Source organism: Elephantulus edwardii, unplaced genomic scaffold (assembly GCF_000299155.1).
Source record: "Elephantulus edwardii isolate Elephantulus edwardi_28Jun2011 unplaced genomic scaffold, EleEdw1.0 scaffold00015, whole genome shotgun sequence".
Lineage (NCBI taxonomy): Eukaryota > Metazoa > Chordata > Mammalia > Macroscelidea > Macroscelididae > Elephantulus > Elephantulus edwardii.
The window spans coordinates 12,268,129-12,288,136 of record NW_006399765.1 but is presented as its reverse complement, the minus strand read 5'-3'; positions in this window follow the sequence as shown (position 1 = coordinate 12,288,136).

Genomic DNA, 20,008 nt, shown 5'->3' with positions numbered 1-20,008 from the left:
CAAGCCTAACTGTGTATAAATCTAGAACTCTTCTAGTGTCTTCTTCATCACGTCTCCAAGAGCAACACCAAACCAAAACCAGAGCCATCAAGACAAGTCCAGCTCATAAAGGCCCAACCCGTATGGACAGAGTAGAACTGTCCCATTGAGCATCTGAGGCTAGGAATGCAAATGACATCGGAGTGCTGTCTCTTTTTCCTACAGATCGCCTGGCAGATTTGAACCACTAGTCTTCTAGTTAGCAGTCAAGCAATTAGCCACTGAACCATGGAAGCTCCTCCTGCTGAGATTATAACCCCAAAAAAGATCAAAACAAACAAAAACATGAACCTGTTCCTGCTGGGTCCATTCTAGCTCAGTGCCCTTATTATAAGACAGACTAGAACTACCGCTTAGCTCCCAAGGCTTCACATCACTATCGGAGGCAGAAGTCACAGCTTTCTCCCATGGAGCAGCTTGTAGTTAGCCTACAAGCATCCCTCTATCCATCGTACTGCTGCGGCTCCTTCCTAGAATAAGAGGGGTTTATTTCTGGAGTTTATAATGTTTGGGTAGTGTGCTCAGCTTTAAATCAAGAGGTTGAGAGTTTGAATCCACTTAAAGGTGTCTCAGAAGAAAAGTTTAATGATTTACTTCTGAGAAATGAGCCATTGGAAAGCTTTGGAGCCCAGTTCTACTCAGACATATGAATTCCCATAAGTCGGAATCAACTCAGTGGTAACTCTTCTTTCTTAGTGTTTGACAAGAAAATAGAGTCTTAACTCACACCCAAAGTGGGCGCACAGAATCCTCTGCCTCTGTTCTCCTGGTCACTGGATGGGTGTTCTCTCCTTTTCCCCAGGAAGTTCCCCCATTCCTGGTTTCTGGAGTGCACCCAGCAGGAGAGGTCCCTGTCCCACTCAAGCCTGCTCCAGAGACTAGAGGAATCTGAGTGTGAAGAACGGAATTGGGATACATTCTACAAGGTTCTCCTGAGACACAGAGCAGAGGTTTCCAGGGAGCACCTGGGCAAGTCAGCAGGTAACCACTTATCATCTAGACTGAGACTTCAGAGCATCACAGACAGAAATATCAGAAACTACCACAGAACAACCCACACCATTGGGAACTACCCCAGGCTAACCAGAGCATGAGATCGGATCCCCTTTGTCTATGTGCTAGAGATGAAAGGAAGGAAAAATAAAGAGCCCTCTGCAGTGTTTTGAGGGGTCCTGGTGATACAGCAGCTTAAGCCTTGACATTGTTCTTATTGTTAGATTCCATCCAGTTGAGTATGAGTCACTGTGACCCTATGAACAAAAGATCTGAAGCCTCTTCTATCCTGCACCATTCCTGACACCCAAGAGCTCATTGTGACAGTCATCGTGTCAATCCACCTGGTTAAGGGTCTTGCTCTCCTTCGCCGACCTTCCATCCTTCCCAGCACCGTGTCTCTCTTCAAGGAAGAACCCCTCCTAGCAACACGCCCAAAGTATGTGTGGCAAAGCCTCATCCTTCTTGCCTCCAAAGAGCACTCCAGCTGCGCCCTCTCCGAGACATATCTGTTTGTCATACTGATGGAAGGAAATGTTGTTGATTCAAATCTGCCAGCCACTCTTCGAGAGAAGGATGGGGCACTCTGCTTCTGTGGAGCTGTGGCACTTTGGCAACCCGATGGGGCCAGTCACTCTGTCCTATTGAGTCACAGTGAGTTGGATTCAACTCGATGGCAATGAGGCTGGTTTACGCAGTGCTTGAGGCGTGGATGCACCGTCCTGCTGTTGGACTCCCCCACTATTAGCATTATTATTGCCCTTTAAATATGTCCTCGTCAAAGAGCGGCTTCAGTCTCTGCCATGATTGTCATCGATTTTCAAAGGCTGTTTCTTCCTCCCCTGGGATACACATCTCCAGTGAAATGATAAGAGGAAATGGAACAGAAGGATTTGATTTATTAGGTGTTCATTTTACAGGCATAGATGGTCTTAAAGTAGTGCTGCTCCAAAGATGAACCAGAAGCCACTTGCCAGAGAATCACATGAGGAAAATGCTGACTCTTTTGTCCCAAGGAGGGATCCTTAGGCCTGGAGCTGAAGTGATGCACTGGTATGGTTAACAAGGACCCTGGCAGGTCTGATGTGTCCAGCGAGGCACCCAGGCGGCTGCCAGCCCACACATGAGGCTTCAGGACCTGGGACCTGAGATGACCACACCAAGAGTGTGTGCATAACTCCTCACCTTTCCAGAATAAATTTCCTGGAAGACCCCAGCCAGGGTGACTCAGTGCCCATGTTCCCAGTGGGCATCCCAGCCCTGGTTTAACTGCACGCAGAGGCAGGCGGTGGGGTCTCGGGCCCTGGAGTGGGCAGGTTCTTGGCTGTGGCATCTGCCAAGAGGCGTGGGTAATCGGCCTGAGTTATGACACTCAGCATGGGACCTGGCTGCCAAGCTCAATCACTGTGGCTCCCCATGGTGGGGCTCATGCGCTGTAACGGGCCTGGAAATTGGAGAGGAATTTACCTCCTGCTGCCGAACATTACATAACAATCAAGGGAAACAAGCACAGGCAGGAGGGGGCCTCCTGTGCCTCCACTGGCACAAGCAGCCTGGCACAGTCGAGGAGGGAGGGCTGGGAGCGGCTGCAGGGCGCCCCCGCCCTCAGCAGCCCGCAGGGGTGGGTGCAGGGTGGCCAGCCAAAGCTGGATTCAGAGCCTGCTCTCACACAAGCATCCAGTCTAGCGGCTTCTGGAGGGGTGGTCGGAAAGCGAGGCTCGGAATGGGGAGACAGCTCCAACCTCAATTAAACGTGTGAGTAGACTTGATTGTTGTTGTTAGGTACCATGGAGTCGGAATTGATACACAGCTGACCCTCCAGCGGGTTTTCAGAGCCAGTAAATAGCACGGGAGTTGGTTGCCCATCTTTCTCCCAAGGAGCAGCTTGTTGTTGTTGTTGTTGTTTTGTGCCGTCGAGTTGCTGGCGACCCATAGTGACCCTATGTACAACAGCCCTAAACCCTGCTCTGTCCTGTGCCAGTCTCACTGTCTCTGACACACTCACCTCCATTACCCCAGTCACTGAGTCAATCCACCTCATAGAGGAACTTCCCCTCCTTTGCTGCTAGTGGATTCAAACTGCATACCTTTGCCTTGGTAGCACCATTCCTTACCACTAAGCCACGGCCAGAGCTTCCTAAACTTATGGCAGAGGACTTGACAGCTGTTAGGCATCGTCAAGTCGGCTCTAACTCATAGACTCATTTAAACTCATGACCCCACTGACAGAGTAGAACTTTGCATAGAGTTTTCTAAACCATCGTCTGTAAAGAAGCAGATTATGTCAGCTGAGTGAAGAACCAGCCTTCCCACTAGCAACCAAGCACTTAACCATTGTGCCAGCAGGCCTCCTTGGAGCAGACCTGTAGGTCCAGTTCTAACAACACACAGGCCACGCCATGATCAATGGCTCTCTGATGGGCAGCTGGGAAGCATTTAAACAGAGCTGGAGGTGGGCCTCTGCGACATGGAAGGACAGAGAGCAGAATGAGGAGGGGCAGGGAACTGGTACCCAGATCAGGACAGACACACAGTCAGAGTGAGGAGTTTATGTTTTCTTCTGAGTCCACTGGGTAGTTGCTGAGGGTTCCCTAGGCCAGCTACCTCCTTAGAAATGCCCAGAACACAGAGAAGTGGGGGCTTGTGGCAGCTGACTCTGAACTTGAGTTGACGGGTTTACAAGCTGCCTGAGTTCTTACCTATTTATTAAAGTGAATCGGTATCAGTGTCCAAGTTGGCAGCTTTGAGAACTGCTGACTCAGTGTCCAGTATCCATCAGGGGCACTAAGCTTCCATGCTGACCAGATCATTGAGACTGGGAGACGGTTTCCCACCAGGAACGAACCACAAAGACAGGAGTCCCAAGTGCCAATCCTAGATGCTGATGTCACCACCAACAGAATGTTCTCCATGAGCAATTCACTCAGTTTTTCCAACAAGGGAAATTTATCTTCCAGGGAAATCTTACAGTGATGTAATTGTTCTATTCCCCTCTATCTTAAGGAGCAAGAGCTAATTAAAAGAATACCGTTCACTGGAATTTTTGTTCTCCCTCCTGTTCCAGACACACATTTCACCAATCTGATCATTTCTAAATGAGAATTTACATGTCACAATCTCATTCAAAGATTCTCAGAAGCAGGCAGGCATCATGTTGCCTTTATAGCTTAAAGATGGAATCTTTTCATTTCATACATTCATTCATTCATCAAATGTTGTTGCTGTTGTTGTTGGTAGTTGCCATCGAGTCGAGTACAACTCGTAGCGACCCTATGAACAAAAGACCTGAACTCAGTCCTGTCCTGTCCTGTGCCATCCTCACTGATAGTCCTTGGCTAGACAGGGGACACAGAATTAAATAGGGCATGATCTCTTGCCCTTATGGAGCTTAAACTTTGCCCAATACATAGCATAGAGGGTCTACAATTAACCAGTTTCTGTTGTGCATCATGAGTATTGCTCAAAAGTTAATGAAATAAACACCAATTTCCATTCAGGTTTGAAAATGTCATTTTCTGAGTGATTAGATCATTTATCCCCAGCCACACAGCTGGCTAGGCAGGGAACTAGGATCTAAACTCAAAGTCTGTCTAACCCCAGAGCCTCCAGAATTTATAAGCACCAGAGTCTGGGACCTTCACTAAGGTGATGATTGTTAGGAAGTAAGTTCACCAAGAATTAGAAGAAATCGCAATTCATCTGTGATCTCGTTCTGGGAAGAATTTTCCAAGAGAAACATAAAAAGACCAAAAAGGAGAAAAACTGATAGCAATGACTTCCCGGAAAGTCAATTGTTAATTGTCAAAACATTATATCAAAATTTGAAAAGTAAATGAGAAATGGTAAAGAAAAAAGAAAGGCTAGGGAAAAAATATCTTTCTTATTCTCAATAAGAATAAAAAATTACTTTAAATCCATAAGTAAAAGACAAAAGATAGAAACTATTTTCAAAAAAGAATTTTAAAAATCACCAAGTACATCTAAAGTTATTACAAAATCATTAATAATCAGAAAAAAATGAATAAAAAATGGTGATAAATTATCAATGTTCATAGTAGCATTATTCGCAATCACAAGAACATGGAGACAGCAAAAATGTCCAACTATGACTGAATGGGTTGAGAAATTGTGGTATTTTCGCACAGTGGAATACTACACAGCACTTAGGAGCAACAGTTTAAAAAAACACTACATAACTTGGGAGAAAAAGGACAGTATTAGGCTGAGTGAACTAAGTCAGTCTCACAAGGACAAATACTGCATAAAATCATTATTGTAAAACCAGAATGATAACTTGTAAAATATATATGAGGACTCAGAAGGGGAAGGGATGGAAGCAGAGGGGCGAGCATGGGTAGAGGGGAAATCACAGGGTGATACAGTTTGATGGGTAGAGGAAAGGGTGAAAGGAAACGGGTAAGATCCAGCAGGGACCTGAAAGGATGGGGTAATGGTGGGCACAGTTCAATGGTGATGCATTTTATAAAACACAATGCATGGGAATAATTGTATGAAGCACAAAGTGACCGAAGGAAATTGTGAAACACAACATATACAAATTTTGTATGCAAGCCAACATAAAATAAACCTTTTTAAAAAGAAATGGCGATTACTTCTGCTTTTTACTATTGGAAAACTCAAAAACTCATTGTCACTGATACAAACGGACTCAGTTGACCTTCCAGTGAGTTTTTTCAAAGCTGGAAATTGCACAGGAAGAGATTGGCCATCTTTCTCCCAAGGAGCAGCTGGGGGATTTGAACCAGCAGAGAGGCGAGGTTTCCAAGGGTGGCAGCTCCCTATAGACTAGGCTCCTTAAGATGTTAGTGAAAGGGAAACACAATCTCAAATCATCCTAGTGTTGAGAGAGGTACTGTGAGCTGACCTCAGTCACTATCTAGTCAGTAGCTAGTGAACATATGAAAATAGGAATTAAAAGTCTTTTAAAAGATCATACCCTTTAACACAATAATTTTACATCTAAAAATCTATCCGAGATGCAGACCAAGATGTATATCCCAAGATGTTCACACAATATTCTTTATAATATGCACAGGCAATAAATTGAGGCAAAGTCCTACAGCAGGTGGACAGTTAAATCTATTTGGGGTATCCAAGTCATAAGGTAATAGACAGCTGCTTAGACTTCTACCTTTTTTTTCCCAGTAAATTTAGCAGCATAAGGAAATAGATTTTGTTTTTAATCTATGTAGAAGGAAATAGATTTAAAAATGCTAACTAATAAAAATGCTTACTGTGAAGGTGGGTTTAAGGATTCTGGTTGGCTATTTTATTTCAACTCTATTATGCTCTTTTCTATTTTCAAATATCTTGCTATTTACGTACATTAATTTTATAGTAGAAAATATAAATGTATCCTTTTTCTCTTTTAAAGAAACCTATCTAAAACGCAGCTCTCCATTTCTTTCTTTTCGTTGAACCTGCTTCTTCCTTCGACGGTTGTTCAAACTCAAAAACCAACTTCAGGCACTTCTGAATCTTTCCTTCTTGTTTGGCTCTTGATTCACCCATGATGACAATACTTTATTCACCCATGATGGCAATACTTTATTCATTTCCTATCAAGTCTTTGTTGCCTTGCGCCCAGCCTGTACCCGTCATCAGCCACGGTGGTCAAGTCAGAACCAACTCAGAGCTAATCTTTTGGTAGGTTTTCCAAGTCTGTAAATACCTGAGGAGGAGACTACCTACCTTGTTCTGATAGAGAGCCTGGTGGCGTCACGGACTAAGACCCTGGAGCTCCCATTATACTGTGGTGGCTTGATGTGTACAGTTGAGTCGGAGCCAACCCAACTGTACACCTGACCCTTCAGCTTGTACACAAGCTGACCCTCCAGAGGGCTTTCAGAGGCTGTTTAATTGCAAGGGAGGAGATTGAAAGCCCATCTTTCTCCTGCAGAGCAGCTGGTAGGTTCGAACCACGTGCCTTTGGGATGACAGGGACGCAGCTCATTGCAATGGCCTCTAAATGACGTCCTCGTTTTTCACTTCCAGTCCTACTCCTCAGTGCTCCACGAATTCGTTTTCCATTATTATTGCTAGATTAAGAACCAAAGTCGATTGCCGTTGAGCCTAACTCATAGCAGTCCTGTGAGACAAAGAACTGCCTCCTACGGTTTCCAAGGCTGTAAATCAGAAGTAGACTGTCACATCTTCCTCCCACAGAGCAGCTGGTAGAGTCAAACCACCAACCTTTCAGTTAGTGGTCAACTGCTTATAACCACTGCCTCCCCAGGGCTCCCTGACCAAATTATGACTGTAACTTATTCCTTAAATAACATTCAATTGCTTTGTTTCTGAATTGTCTTTTCCCTTCCACTTTTAGCTGCCATGCAACACTTTCCCCAGCTTCTCCTTCTAGTTTTTTTCATATGGCCACACCTAGCACATAGTAGGTGCCAGCCAATCCTCTGGGTGGTGAAGGTATTGTCAGGCCCAGAGACGAGTGGGCACCCTGTGACCCTGGCCTCACAGAACCTCTCTCGAAGTCTAACTTTGTGACTCTCTTATTTAAAGTATGGAGAAGGGGCTATGACCTGAAAAAAAAGGAAGAAAGAAAGAAATCAATGACTGTCCGCTAATAAAGGTTCTTAAGCGGTAAAATGTGCTCTTGGGAAGCCAGCTCCGGCCCTTCTCCACAGCTTTGGCCTGATGCCCTGGAGTGATTTACTCTGCGGTAACATGATGGAGCCTCCACCATGGAAGGGAATTAAATAAAAATGCAATAAAAGAGGACAAAATCAATCTGCTTACAGTTTTGTTTAATAAAAATTCATGAAGGATGGGCAGGCAGGCCCATAAGCAATGTAGCAGGCCTGCCAGAGACTGGCTGGGTAAGTTCACTTCAGCTCAGGCGTGCAGTGGGGGACTGAGCGGTAAGGGCTGAGTGAACCCCCCAACTCTGCAAATCCATCCAGGCCTGGCCCTGGGGTCCGGTGACAGGGACGGGCACAACGAACAGGAAGAGGAACAAACTAGTAAAGGCCACAGCTGAGGGATTCTTGAAAGCCAAAGAAAGGTCAGGGACCACTTTGTTTTTGTTGTTGTTGTAAATTTAGTTTAATTTTATTTGTTTTTAAAATGCTTTAACTTTTTAAAAATTTTTTGTTAATTATTTTAATGCAACATATATTTTTTTTACAGCATATTCTTTCCATTTCATTTTTTCCCTGTTCATTCATTGTTGCATATTTTCTTCCCTGCCCAACCCTCTCCCCCCGTTTATTTTTCTCTTTGAAAAAAAAAAAGAATTCTTTCTTTGTTATACAATCCTCTCTCCCCCCAGTCTACAGTCCACTTTACTATGCATTTCTTTTTCTGTAATCTTGTCATGAAAAGAATATCTAACCCTATATTCTTTTTAAGCAGTTCTCTCCCTCATCTGTTTCTGTGCAATATACATTACTTATTCCCCCTCTTATTTTTAGTTTCTCCCCAACCCCAATGTCAGTCCCATTTTACAACAGTGGCACTATGCAGTATTTGTCCTTTTGTGAATGAGATAATTTGTCTCACTTGAAACCAAGATATTTCCCATTTTCTGGTATGAAAGAACCTGATACTTAGGATTCTTTTATTCTTTCTTTCTTTTTTTTGTTTATTTTTAATTTTGTTATTGCTATTGGGGTAAAGGTTGACAAAGCAAATTAATTTTTCTTTTTTTAATTTTTTTTATTTTATTCTTTTTTGTGAGTACCGTCAAATCGGGTCTGACTGGTATAGGAGCAGATTTGCCCCTCCTTCTCCAGCAGAGCATCTGGTAGATTCAAACTGTGTACCTCTGAGATTGCAATACAGCTTCTTGCCACTAGGCCACCAGAGCTCCCTGCAAATTAATTTTTCATTCAACCATTCATACATACTTTGTTCTATAACATTAATTTAAAACCCACAATGTAATTGCACTGTCCCCATTTCGTCCCTGTGGTTCTCATTCCCGTTAATCCTTCTATACCGTTCTATTTTCCCTCTTCCTGGTGATATTTGTACTGCTCATTCCTTTCTCCATATGTGCCTTGTATCTTTTTACTTATTTTCATTCCTCTCTCTCTCTTCACATCCCTTGTATTCGTAGAGCAGAAAGAAACTAATTTTGTCAACATAATGCTTCTTTAAATCATGAGGTTGATTTTATAAATTACTGTGAAAACCAGGCCAGGTGCTTATTGTGGGACAGACCACCAACTACTCATATGCAAGTTAAAGCTAAAGTTGAAGAAAATTAAATCAAGTCCACAGGAACCAAAATTTGACCTTAAGTCTTTCCCACTCAAATTTCAAAACCATCTCAGGAACAGGTTTGAGGCCTTGAGCACCAATGAGCATAGACCAAACGAGCTGTGGGAAAATATAAAAAATATCATCCATGAAGGATGCAAAAGATCATTACAAAGCTAAAGAGGAAGAAAAAACCAAGATGGATGTCAGATGAGACTCTCAATTTTGCATTAAAGTGCCAAGAAGCCAATGCTAAAGGAAGAAATCAAGAAATCAAAGAGCTGAACAGAAAATTTCAAAGGCCAGCTCCGGACGACAAAGCAAGATACTATAATGAAATGTGCAGAGAGCTGGAGTCAGAAAATCAAAAGGGCCAAACTCGCTCAGTGTTTCTATTATTATTATTATTATTATTATTATTATTATTAATGAAAATTTACAGAGACTTTGGATTTCCATTCATTCATTGTTGCACTTTTCTTCCTGCCCACCCCTCCCCCCAACCCCAGTACACTCTTCTCTTTGAAAAGTAAAAGGAAAATGTTTTCATTGTTTTACAATCCCTCCCCCCCCCCAGGTCCACTCCACTATGCACCCTTTGTTCTGGAGCTTAGCGTTTCATAAGCTGAAGGAGTTGAAAGACAAATTCAAGCCACAGGTGCAATACTTAAGGATACTTTGGGTAGAATGTTAAATGATCCAAGAAGCATTAAAAGAAGATGAAAGGAGTGCACAGAATCACTGCATCAGAAGAAACTGGCTGGCACAGAAATATTTCAAGAAATAACATATGAGCAAGAGCCTGTGCGATGAAGGAGGAGGTTCAAGTTGCTCTGAAAAAAATTGGTAAGAAAACATGGCTCCAGGAGTTGACAGAATACCAATCCACATATTTCAACAAACAGACTGTGTCCTGGATATGCTCACTAAGTTGTGCCAAGAAATCTAGAGGACAGCCAGCTAGCCAACTGACTGGAAGAGATCAATATTTGTTCCCATTCCAAAGAAAGGTGACCCAACAGAGAGCAGAAATTACTGAACAATATCATTAATATTACATGCAAGCAAGAGTCTGCTGAAAATTACCAAAAAGGATATTCACATGATGGAATACTATGCAGCATGCAGGAGCAATGATACCGTAAATCACTACCTAACTTGGGAGGGACTGGAGAACATTATGCAGAGTGAACTAACTCCGTCTCATAAGGACAAATCCTGTATAAGACCATTATTATAGGAAGTGTATGAGGATTCGAGAGGAGGGGGAAGCAGAGGGGTGAGGATGGGGGGGCAGTAATCATTGAGTTGCACAATTTGATGTGTGGAGGGAAAGGTGGGTAAAGAAAATGGAAAAGATTCTGTAAAAAACAATGTATACAACTTTGTAATTAAACCAATATAAATTGAAGAATTTCTTTACAAAAAATAGAAGTAAGGAAGATTTGAACCCTTGAGGTTTTAAGGGGTTATGTTGGGTTTTCTGTTGTTGCATAACAAATTGCTATAATTCATTGACTGAAGCCAACACTCATTTGGAATTTTTAAGTTGTCTAGGTCAAAACTCTGGGTGGACTCCACTAGATTCCAGGCTAAAGAGCTCACAAGGCAAATACCAAGAAGTCAGCCAACCTAAGTTCTTACCTGGAGGCTTAAAGGAGGAATTCCCCCGCCCCCACCCCCCAGGCCTATTCGTCGGATTTTTGGCAAAGTCTAGCACCTTAGATCTGAGGTCCTCATTTGCCTGGTTACTTCCACTTAGGATTTGCTGTCTGCTGTTAAGGAGAACTCACATTCCTCCCCACATATTCCCATCTGCCCTCAAACCAGCCACAGCACATTAAATTCTTCTACCCCTTTGAGTAGCTCTGGCTTTTTCTTCAACCAACAGCCAGAAACACTCTCAGCTTTTAAGGGTTCATGTAATTACATGGAACCCACATGGATAATCCAAGATAATCTCCCTATCTTGAGGTTAGTTTACCACATAATATAGCATAATTATATGTTATCTTTTTTTGCTAGCTTTTGAGTGATATCGCATCATATTCTGTTTCTGGGAATTGGGATAGAACATTTTGGGGGATTCATTTAAAACATTCTGTCTAGCACAGAGGTTAAGTTATGAGTTATGTATTTGGTAAAGTAGGCTAACTCTCCGTAACAAATGCTGTTGTTGTAGTAGTTGTGTGCCATCTAGTCAGAAGTGACTCATAGCTGACTCTCCGGTGGGTTTTTAGAGGCCTGAAATCACACAGGAGGAGACTGCTCATCCTTCTCCTATAGCTGGTGGATTTGAACCACATACCTTTGGGATTACCAGTGCAGCCTCTTACACTAGGTCACCAGAGCTCCCTTGTAACAAATAAATTGCTAAATTTTAGTACTTTACAAAATTGGAAGTGTATATACATATAGTCTTACATAAATACTTCTACATACATGAGAAGTTTTAGCTCAGTTGAACTGTGCTCCAAAGAATCATTCCGAAATCAAGGCTGATGATGGCCTTGTGATCTTTCATCCTTGACATCCAAGACCATCCTATCTGCAGCCACGCCAGCCAGACAACAGGGCAAGAACACAGGGGGGGTCCATGGAGGAGGTGCTTTGGACCAAGCCTGAAAATGGCAAATAGCATCTCTGTTCTCACATCTGATCAGAAGGAAATTAGTCACGGAATCACATATACCTTCAAGGGAAAATGAAGTGTAGCTAGTTAACCATATAGCCACCATTTCTCTCACGATAAAGGAAAGAGAACAGATTTTGTTGGCAGTCTGTCTCATTTCCAGATAAGAATGAAGGCAGTAAGAACTATGAATTGACACTCAAGTTCAGCTGTTGCCCCAGAGACCATCTATTTCTTTGCATTGTCATTCACCAAATAGTTTTAATCTAAGTTCTGTTTAAGAAATTCAGAAAGAAGATATGACCCAAAATCGGTTTTGTTATTGTTGTTGTTGTACACTGTTGAGTCAGAACCAAGCCACACCTGACACTCTAGTGGACTTCCAGAGGCAGTAAATCACAAGAGAGGAGATTGACCATCTTTTTCCCACAGAGCGGTTGGTGGATTCAAACCACGTACCTTTAGGTTGGCAGTACAACTCCTCACCACTAGCCCACTCCTTTCCAAATAGCTAGGATGCTAAAAATGAAGAAACAGGTATCAAAAGAGAGAGACAAGTGAGAGAATGTGGAAGTTATGGCAAGAGGATTCTCCTTCGACATGAATTACATCTCAACATTAAGAAAACAAAAATCCACTCTGCAACCTCATTGCATACTCCTACGATAAAAATAAAAATATATTTTAGGGCATTATTTTTATCGTAGGAGTATGCAATGAGGGTTGCAGAGTGGATTATATTTGGGGGTAGGGGGTGGGGTTTGGGTAGGTGCGGGGGGTGGATTGTGTACCAATGAGGGAGTTTTTCTTTTGCTTTTCAAGGAGAGGAGCAAGTGGGGGGGGGGGGGGGGAAGGGGTTTGTGCGGGGAGAAGGGTGCAACAATGAATGAATGGAATCCCAAAATCTCTGTAGATGTTCATTGAAATGAAAAATAAACAACCTAAATTTTAAAAAAAAAAAAAAAGAAAACAAAAATCCTAGCCACTGGGCCAATAGGCAGTATCACAATAGACGGAAAAAAGATTGAAACTATCAATGACTCCATCTTAACTTGGATCCACAATCAATACATTTGATATTAGCAGTCAGGAGATTAGAAGATGCATTTTATTAGGAAAGTCTGTAGTTAGGTACGTCTCCAAATTAGCAAAACTAAGGTGTGCTTGATTTCAGTCACTTGCTATGTGTCTGGGAACAGAGCAATGACTAAGAATGACAGAAGAAGAACTGATGCTTTTGAATTGTGGTGTTGAAGAAGATTGTTGAATATCGCACGGACTCCTAAAAGAACAGCTACATCTTGGAAAAGGTGCAGCCAGAGTGTTCCTCCAAAGATGAGGAAGCTTCATCTCACATACGTTTGTGAGGAGAGGCTATTCATTGGAGAGGGACACCATGCTTGGAAAGGTGGAGGGATGGCGAAGGAGAGGAAGACCCTCAACTTGGTGGACTGACACAGAGACTGCAACGATGGGCCTGAGGGTATCAGAAATGGTGAGGACGGCACAGGATAGGATAGCCTTCAGATCTATGCATAGCGTCTCTATGAGTCATACTTGACAGCACCTAACAATAATACCCTTGAGTAAATTAGGTAAATTATATTTATTAATGAATCTTTCTAGCCATGCTGTTAACTCTAGGCTGAGTCATCACTTTACACAGGTTTACCTGGCTCTGGGACCAGGCCTCAGTGGGGCAAATGTTTGAGGCAGTGAAGACTCAGATCATAGGAGGGACAAACAAGATGGGAAAGGATATAGGGGAACATGCTGAAGTTCGCTAATTAGAATTTGGGGCTTGGTTTTCATTGTTTTGGGTGAAACATTCTTCTAAGCAGTATAGCACTGGTCTGTCCATTTGCTGTACAGTGGTAACTTGTGCTGCTGTGCTAATTTTGGAAGAGGAGAAAAAAAATTGTTGCTAGGTACTATCAAATCCGTTCCAACTCATAGTGTCTTTCCAAACCTACACTGAAGCACTGCCCTGTGTTCGCGTCACCTCACCATCTTCATTGCCAATTTCAGCCTTTTGTGACAGACACTATGTCAGTTTTTCTTGGTGAAAGTCATCGTTTTCTTCCATGATTCTCACTTTTCCAAGCTTTGCATCTTTCTCCAGGGACCAGCTGCCTCAGAGAGTATAAGCAAAGTGTGTAAGAAATCTCACAATCCCCCTTCACAAGCAGTATTCTGGCTAAATTCTTCCAAGACAATTTTGTTCATTCTTCCTGCTAACCACGGTATGTTCCATATTCTTCACCAACACCACAGTTCAAAGACATGATGAAGAGAAAAGGAAAGGAATCACTGGTACCATTTACAATTTTTTTTTGGCGGGGGGGCAGACACTTAGAGTTTCACATTTCTGTGAAACTTTATCTTTTTTTTTTTAATTTCTGAAAGAAAGAAGCAGGAAGCTAGAGCTGGTACGAGCAAGAGAGGAGGCTTACTTTGGGACTTACTGGGTTGGAGGCAGGACTGTCAGAGCCATGTTTATAAATGTCCCCGGGGCAACTCGATCTGCTGGAGGCTAGGGCCACAGAGATCCGGGTCATGAAATGGACTGTGGGAACTGTGTGCAGAGCCAGTGAGGTAGGTCCAGAAATCCCTGAACTTGGACCATATCTCTTGACTCCTTTATCTAAAATCATGAGGGGAACATGTTGGAATAAATGAATGGTTTAAATGTAGGGAAAGGCCTGGCCACACTAGAAGCAGCCCCCAGACTGGGAAACAGAAGAGGACTCTTAAATCCAGTTCTTACGGGAATTCATTATTTGGGAAGAAGAAAAGTCAGTCTCTTAGAGGAAGGGAGGTACCAACTTGAGCAAGACGGATGTAGAAGATGACACAGTCCTATTAAAACCCCAGGAATGGAGGCTGTGAGTCAGGTGGCCAGGTGAAGACAAGTCCTACGAAGACTTCTAGAGGGAAGTAAGGAGATGTGTCTGTCTAGACCTCTCAGAACAAGGAGCAGAGCAAAGTGAGAGGTTCCAGGAAGAGGAAAGTGTTGCAGAGGGTGGAAGTTAGAGGTGGGAGCTGTGTTAGGAGAATGTAGAGGGAAACGAAGACAGGGCACTTGAGGGGACCCTCTGGATCTGAAGAGTAGCTGGGTAGGTGGGTGCTGACTAAGACCCCAGCACCCTCTTTCTCCACGCCACCCTCACTGCTTTGACTTTCCCACCAGTGGTCAGCTGCCTTCTCTTTAGCAGGAGGCTGGGGCTCCAGAGATGGGGTGGGGGGGCCTGCCTGCCAGGACACCTGCTTCTCTGCTTTAGCTCCTCCAGCCTTGGCTCAGGGCCGGCCGTCTCCTCTAGTCCAAGGGGGGGCATCTTCGTCATTCTGCTTTGATTGCCCTGTTCTCCCAGCTCTGCCTCCCTGAAAGTGCTGAGGGCTGGGCAAAGTCCACAGACAGGAAGGCTCTGCATCTTGGCTCACCCAGCATTCCAGGAGCCTACCATTCTCCTCTCCAATCAGGTGGTGCGTCTGGTTGGGCCCTGTATACTAAGGGAATGAGTAAAGATGGACACACAGCTCCTGCCCTGCTCATCAGCTTGTATACATCCACCCCAAGGAAGGGACGACTGTCTGACTCACCAAGGCACCACAGGAGCTGGCAGCAGCCCTGCCTCCTCTTCTGTGCCTCAAGCTGGAAACAAACAGCAAAGGGTTCCTCAACCCCTGATGAAGCCTGCTGCCTGGCTAGCTGGGAACATTCTCCCTTCCCTGTGCTGCTTCTACAAGCTCAGCTGGTCCCTCTTAGAATAGTTGGGTCTTTGACCTTCAAAAAGGTTCTGGCTGATGAACCAGAGAAGAGGGCCTATTAGTGTATTTGCATAAAGCTCCCAACCGAGACACTCCTCCCAACAATCCTACCCAACACTCGTGCGTCTCCATGAACGGGATCAGCTTAGCAGCACCCAGTTTTTACATTTGGTTTCCTATAATAATTCTTCATTATGCTTCAGAATCATCCAAAGACTGATCCCTGGTCCCATCAAGCAGAGCTTCTCATGCAGCAGGCTGGGGGCGCTGCCTGAACGTTTGCATCTGTAAGAAGCTCCTAGGAGATGCTGAATCTGTAGGTCCAATCTCTCCACTCAGTCGGCTGCTGCTGAGCTTCGCCTCCCTGCTCTGGGCGAGGCTGGGGGCTCCTCAAGGGCAGCCTCGGGGGCCTGCACAGACTCAGTGTTCAATCAATACAAATGGATTTTACTGAACGGAGGCAGTGAAGGGTGGATAGTTGATTGACTCTGGGATCCCATGAACAACTGGCTTCTTTATGTCCAGTTCTATTAAGTTAATGGTAAACTCAAGGACACAGGCTATTTAAGATGAAGAAGACCGTATGGCTAGACAGTTCAGTGGCGAAGTTCTCACTTCCAAACTGTCAGCAATTATACAAGTATTAATGAGGTGCTATTCGGTGTTGTTGAGTCTGTTTTAACTCAGAGGGACCCAAGTGACAGTGTAGAACTGGCCCATCAGGTTTTCTAGGCTGTAATTTTGGGGGACACATATCATCAGCTTTTTCTCCAGAAAAACTACTAAGTGGATTTGAACAGCCAATCTTGTGGTCAGTAGTTGAATGGCTGACCGTTGTACCATTAGGGTCCCCCCTGCTATGCACGATGCCGACCACTAAGGCCCTGGTGCTATCCTCCTAAAGGTGGGACGTGGGAACTTTCAGAAGCTTAAGGTGACACGTGACAAAACCAAAACTCTGAAGAATGCAAGGGCAAGTGACCAGTGAGTAACAAAGCGACAGCAAAGGGACTCCGAGTCACATTCACCTTCTGACTGCGGACACTTTGCTTCCAAACCAAGCTTCCTCCCCAGAGAAACTGAGAAAGTTGGAGACCAGAAGAAAAGAACCAGGCCCGGGGAATGAAGCAGTCCTCATGGCTGGCCCTCAACCAAGCACTGACAACTGCATGAACTGAGTAATCTCTACCTTTAACATCTTGGTTTTCTAATCTAGAAAATGCAAATAGCTATGCAATGCTGATTCATAGGGAAGTCACTGCAGTCAGTGAAATAAGGAGCGCAAAGGGCCTGCTACAGCTCCTGACCCTTAGGAAGGATTCAGTAAACATCAGCCCCTCCTGAAACCGACAAATGTCCCCTCAAATGACAACTCACAACTACATTCAGGAATTTGGCCTTGGCAAGCATGAGGAGGAGGAAGAGGAAGGGACAGGGAGGCGGACATGGAGACCCATGCAGAACTTGCTACAGTCCAACTGAGGCCTGACCTCAGCAAGGTGGGGAAGAAGATGGAACCATAAAACTGGCAAATCCCATGACCACTTGCAGAATCCACACCAAAGGACCCAGGGGCAGGTTCCAGGTCACTAGAGGGGAAAGGCTATCGTGGAAGCCTTTATTCAGAAAATGACCATGTCTAGCTTGGACACCCAAGGGCAGAAGGTGCACCCAGAGGAGGTCACACTTAGCTTCACTTCTCATTTGCTGAGGGCCTTACCCTTCAGAAGCCCAGGCCCCCTCAGATGGGCCCCAGAGGGGAAAAATAAACCCGAGTGGCCTCCATGTGGCCTGAGAGGCTAATCAGGGTTGGAGGGGTGGCATCAGGAAACACTCTCGTGTCTTGAATCAGATTCCTAGTATTCCCAAACAATAGCCTTCACTCCTGAGAACCTCCGTTTTTTCCTGTGTAAAATGGGTATGATAAAAATGGTAACTATTGTCAAGGGTGTGTGTGTGTGTGTGTGTGTGTGTGTGTGTGTGTGTGATGTCTTTAATACAAGTGCTGATCACAAATTAAGTTCTCACAATCAACGGTTTTGCTTGCTGGGTGATTGAAGAAAAAGCTGACTTGTAACTGCTCTGAGATAGTTTGCTGGATGATTGAGGAAACCAGAAGTGTCTCTGTGCTACTGAGTGGAGCCTGGACTTTCCCCTAATTGAAGAATTGTGCCTTGCTGCTGGACTATCCCTGGACTCAGCATTGTCTGATAATTCTTTGCTTCCTTCATGCCCCAACCTATTACCCTAATAAACCCCAAAACTATGAATAAAATCCACGAGTCAATTTGCAACAAACATTGGACCCGATTCTGGTAAGAATAGGTCAAGTGCATGGGAGGGGAGGCATGTCTGGCCATGCGGCTGTTTGTATGGTGCTATGGATATTTTTGATGGAGACAGTTCCCCCTTAAGAAGCAGGTAGAAGTCGGAGTTGGCCACCTTCACATTATGTCTGCTTCTTTTACAAAGGCTATTCGTATCCTTAATTCACCTGCCACCTGCCACTCCGTGTTCTGCAGTTGCTTGCAGGTTTCCAGCATGTTGGGAACTTTGCCACCATCATTTCAGATCTAAGAGAATTTTTCCATGGTAGCAGGTTCAACAGAGCTTCCAGACTAACTGGAGAAAGGTCTAGAGAGTGATTTCTGAAAATGACTGTCATTGTTGTTAGTTGTTCTTAAAAGAAGGAGTAGAATTCAGATTACTCCATCTTCAAGGTAAGGAAAGCAAGGGTTGGGTAAAAAGTCACAAGTTGACAGAAAAGAGACATAAATTATTAGCTGATATAATAAACGACAGAACCTCCCTACATAGTAAACACGTACATTAACAGGATACCCTGAAGGGGAGGGAAAGAGGAAGAAAGCGTAAGATTTTGGCTACTTCCGGGAGACTGCTCATCGCATATTATTTAATATTATATATTATTGTTCAGCCAGTAAGGAGCTGGGGAAGGGACTTGCTAGATGAAATAAAAAGCTTGTCATTGGCTGTGAAGGTGCACCAGACACCCATCCTTTGGTCTAGGTGCTCCGTTTTGCAGAAACTCTCAATAACGCCTCACTTTCCATAAACTAGATTTAGATTGGATTCCTCAAGCATTTGTCAGCTTAACGCTCAGAACAACTAATCGGTGACCTTGTAAGGAACAAGCTCGTCCTCCATAGCTCTCCTTCTCCCTGGAGATTCACCACGGAAAGGTCCCAGTCAGGGGTTTATATGGACCCACCAGTTACCAAGCAGAGCCAGGGCAGTGTCCGGGGTCCATTCAATGTTTCTCACACTGCTGAGACGGCTGTGTCTCACTGTGACCCTATGAACAACAATCTGAACCTCGCCCTTTCCTGGGCCGTCCTCACATTCCCGCCATGCTCGAACCCCTGTGTTCATTCATCTGGTTTTGTGGCTTCCCCTCTTTCTCTGCCCCCCCACCTTTCCCAGTACAATGTCTGTGTCCAAGCACTGAGCGCTCCTGATTACATGCCAAAGCAGATAAAACAAAGTTTCATCATCCTTGCCTCTAAGGAGCACTCTGGTCACGCAGCCTCCAGCATAAACGTGGTTGTCCTTTTGGCAGTGGGATAGTCATTACTCTTCTCCAACAACACGATTCAAAGGCATTGATTCCTCTTCTGTCATCCTTATTCATTGTCCGACTTTCAGATGTACGGGAAGTAATTGATCAGGCACACCTTACTCTTTAAGCTGACATCTCTTCTCTTTAGCACTTTGGAGAGATCCTTCACAGCAGATTTTCCCAATGCAGCACATCTTTTGACTTCTTGACTGCTATTAAGGTGGGTGTTAATTGTGGATCCAAGTAAAATGAATTTGTTGACAACTTCCTTATGAAAATTGGTCGATGAAAATCTTATGGATAACAAGCAAAGGTTGACTCATTTATTTTGGATATATAATCCAGAGAGCTAAATCAGTGAAGAAGGACGTCTTATTTGGAGAGAGAGAGAAGGGGGATGCCATCTATGGCAAGGGCTACCCTGGGTGACATGGACTGGGACAATAACTGAAGCAATGGACTCAAACACACTGGCCATTGTAAGGATGGCCTAGGTCTTGACATTGTTTCATCCCGTTTTCTGTTAGGTTTCCATGAGTCAAACTCAATACAATACCAGCTCTCATCATCATTTTCCAAGTTGTTGTTAAAATCATTGAGCTTACACCCAGGAAATGTTAAAGTTTAAAAAAACCCACACTTTAATCTCAGCTTTCTCATTTGTCAAATGAGCATGTTAATGGAATCTGAACCTATAAAACTGTCTCAAAAATTAAATCAATGTGGTCAAGTATCAGAGTACAGTTAGCACTCAATAA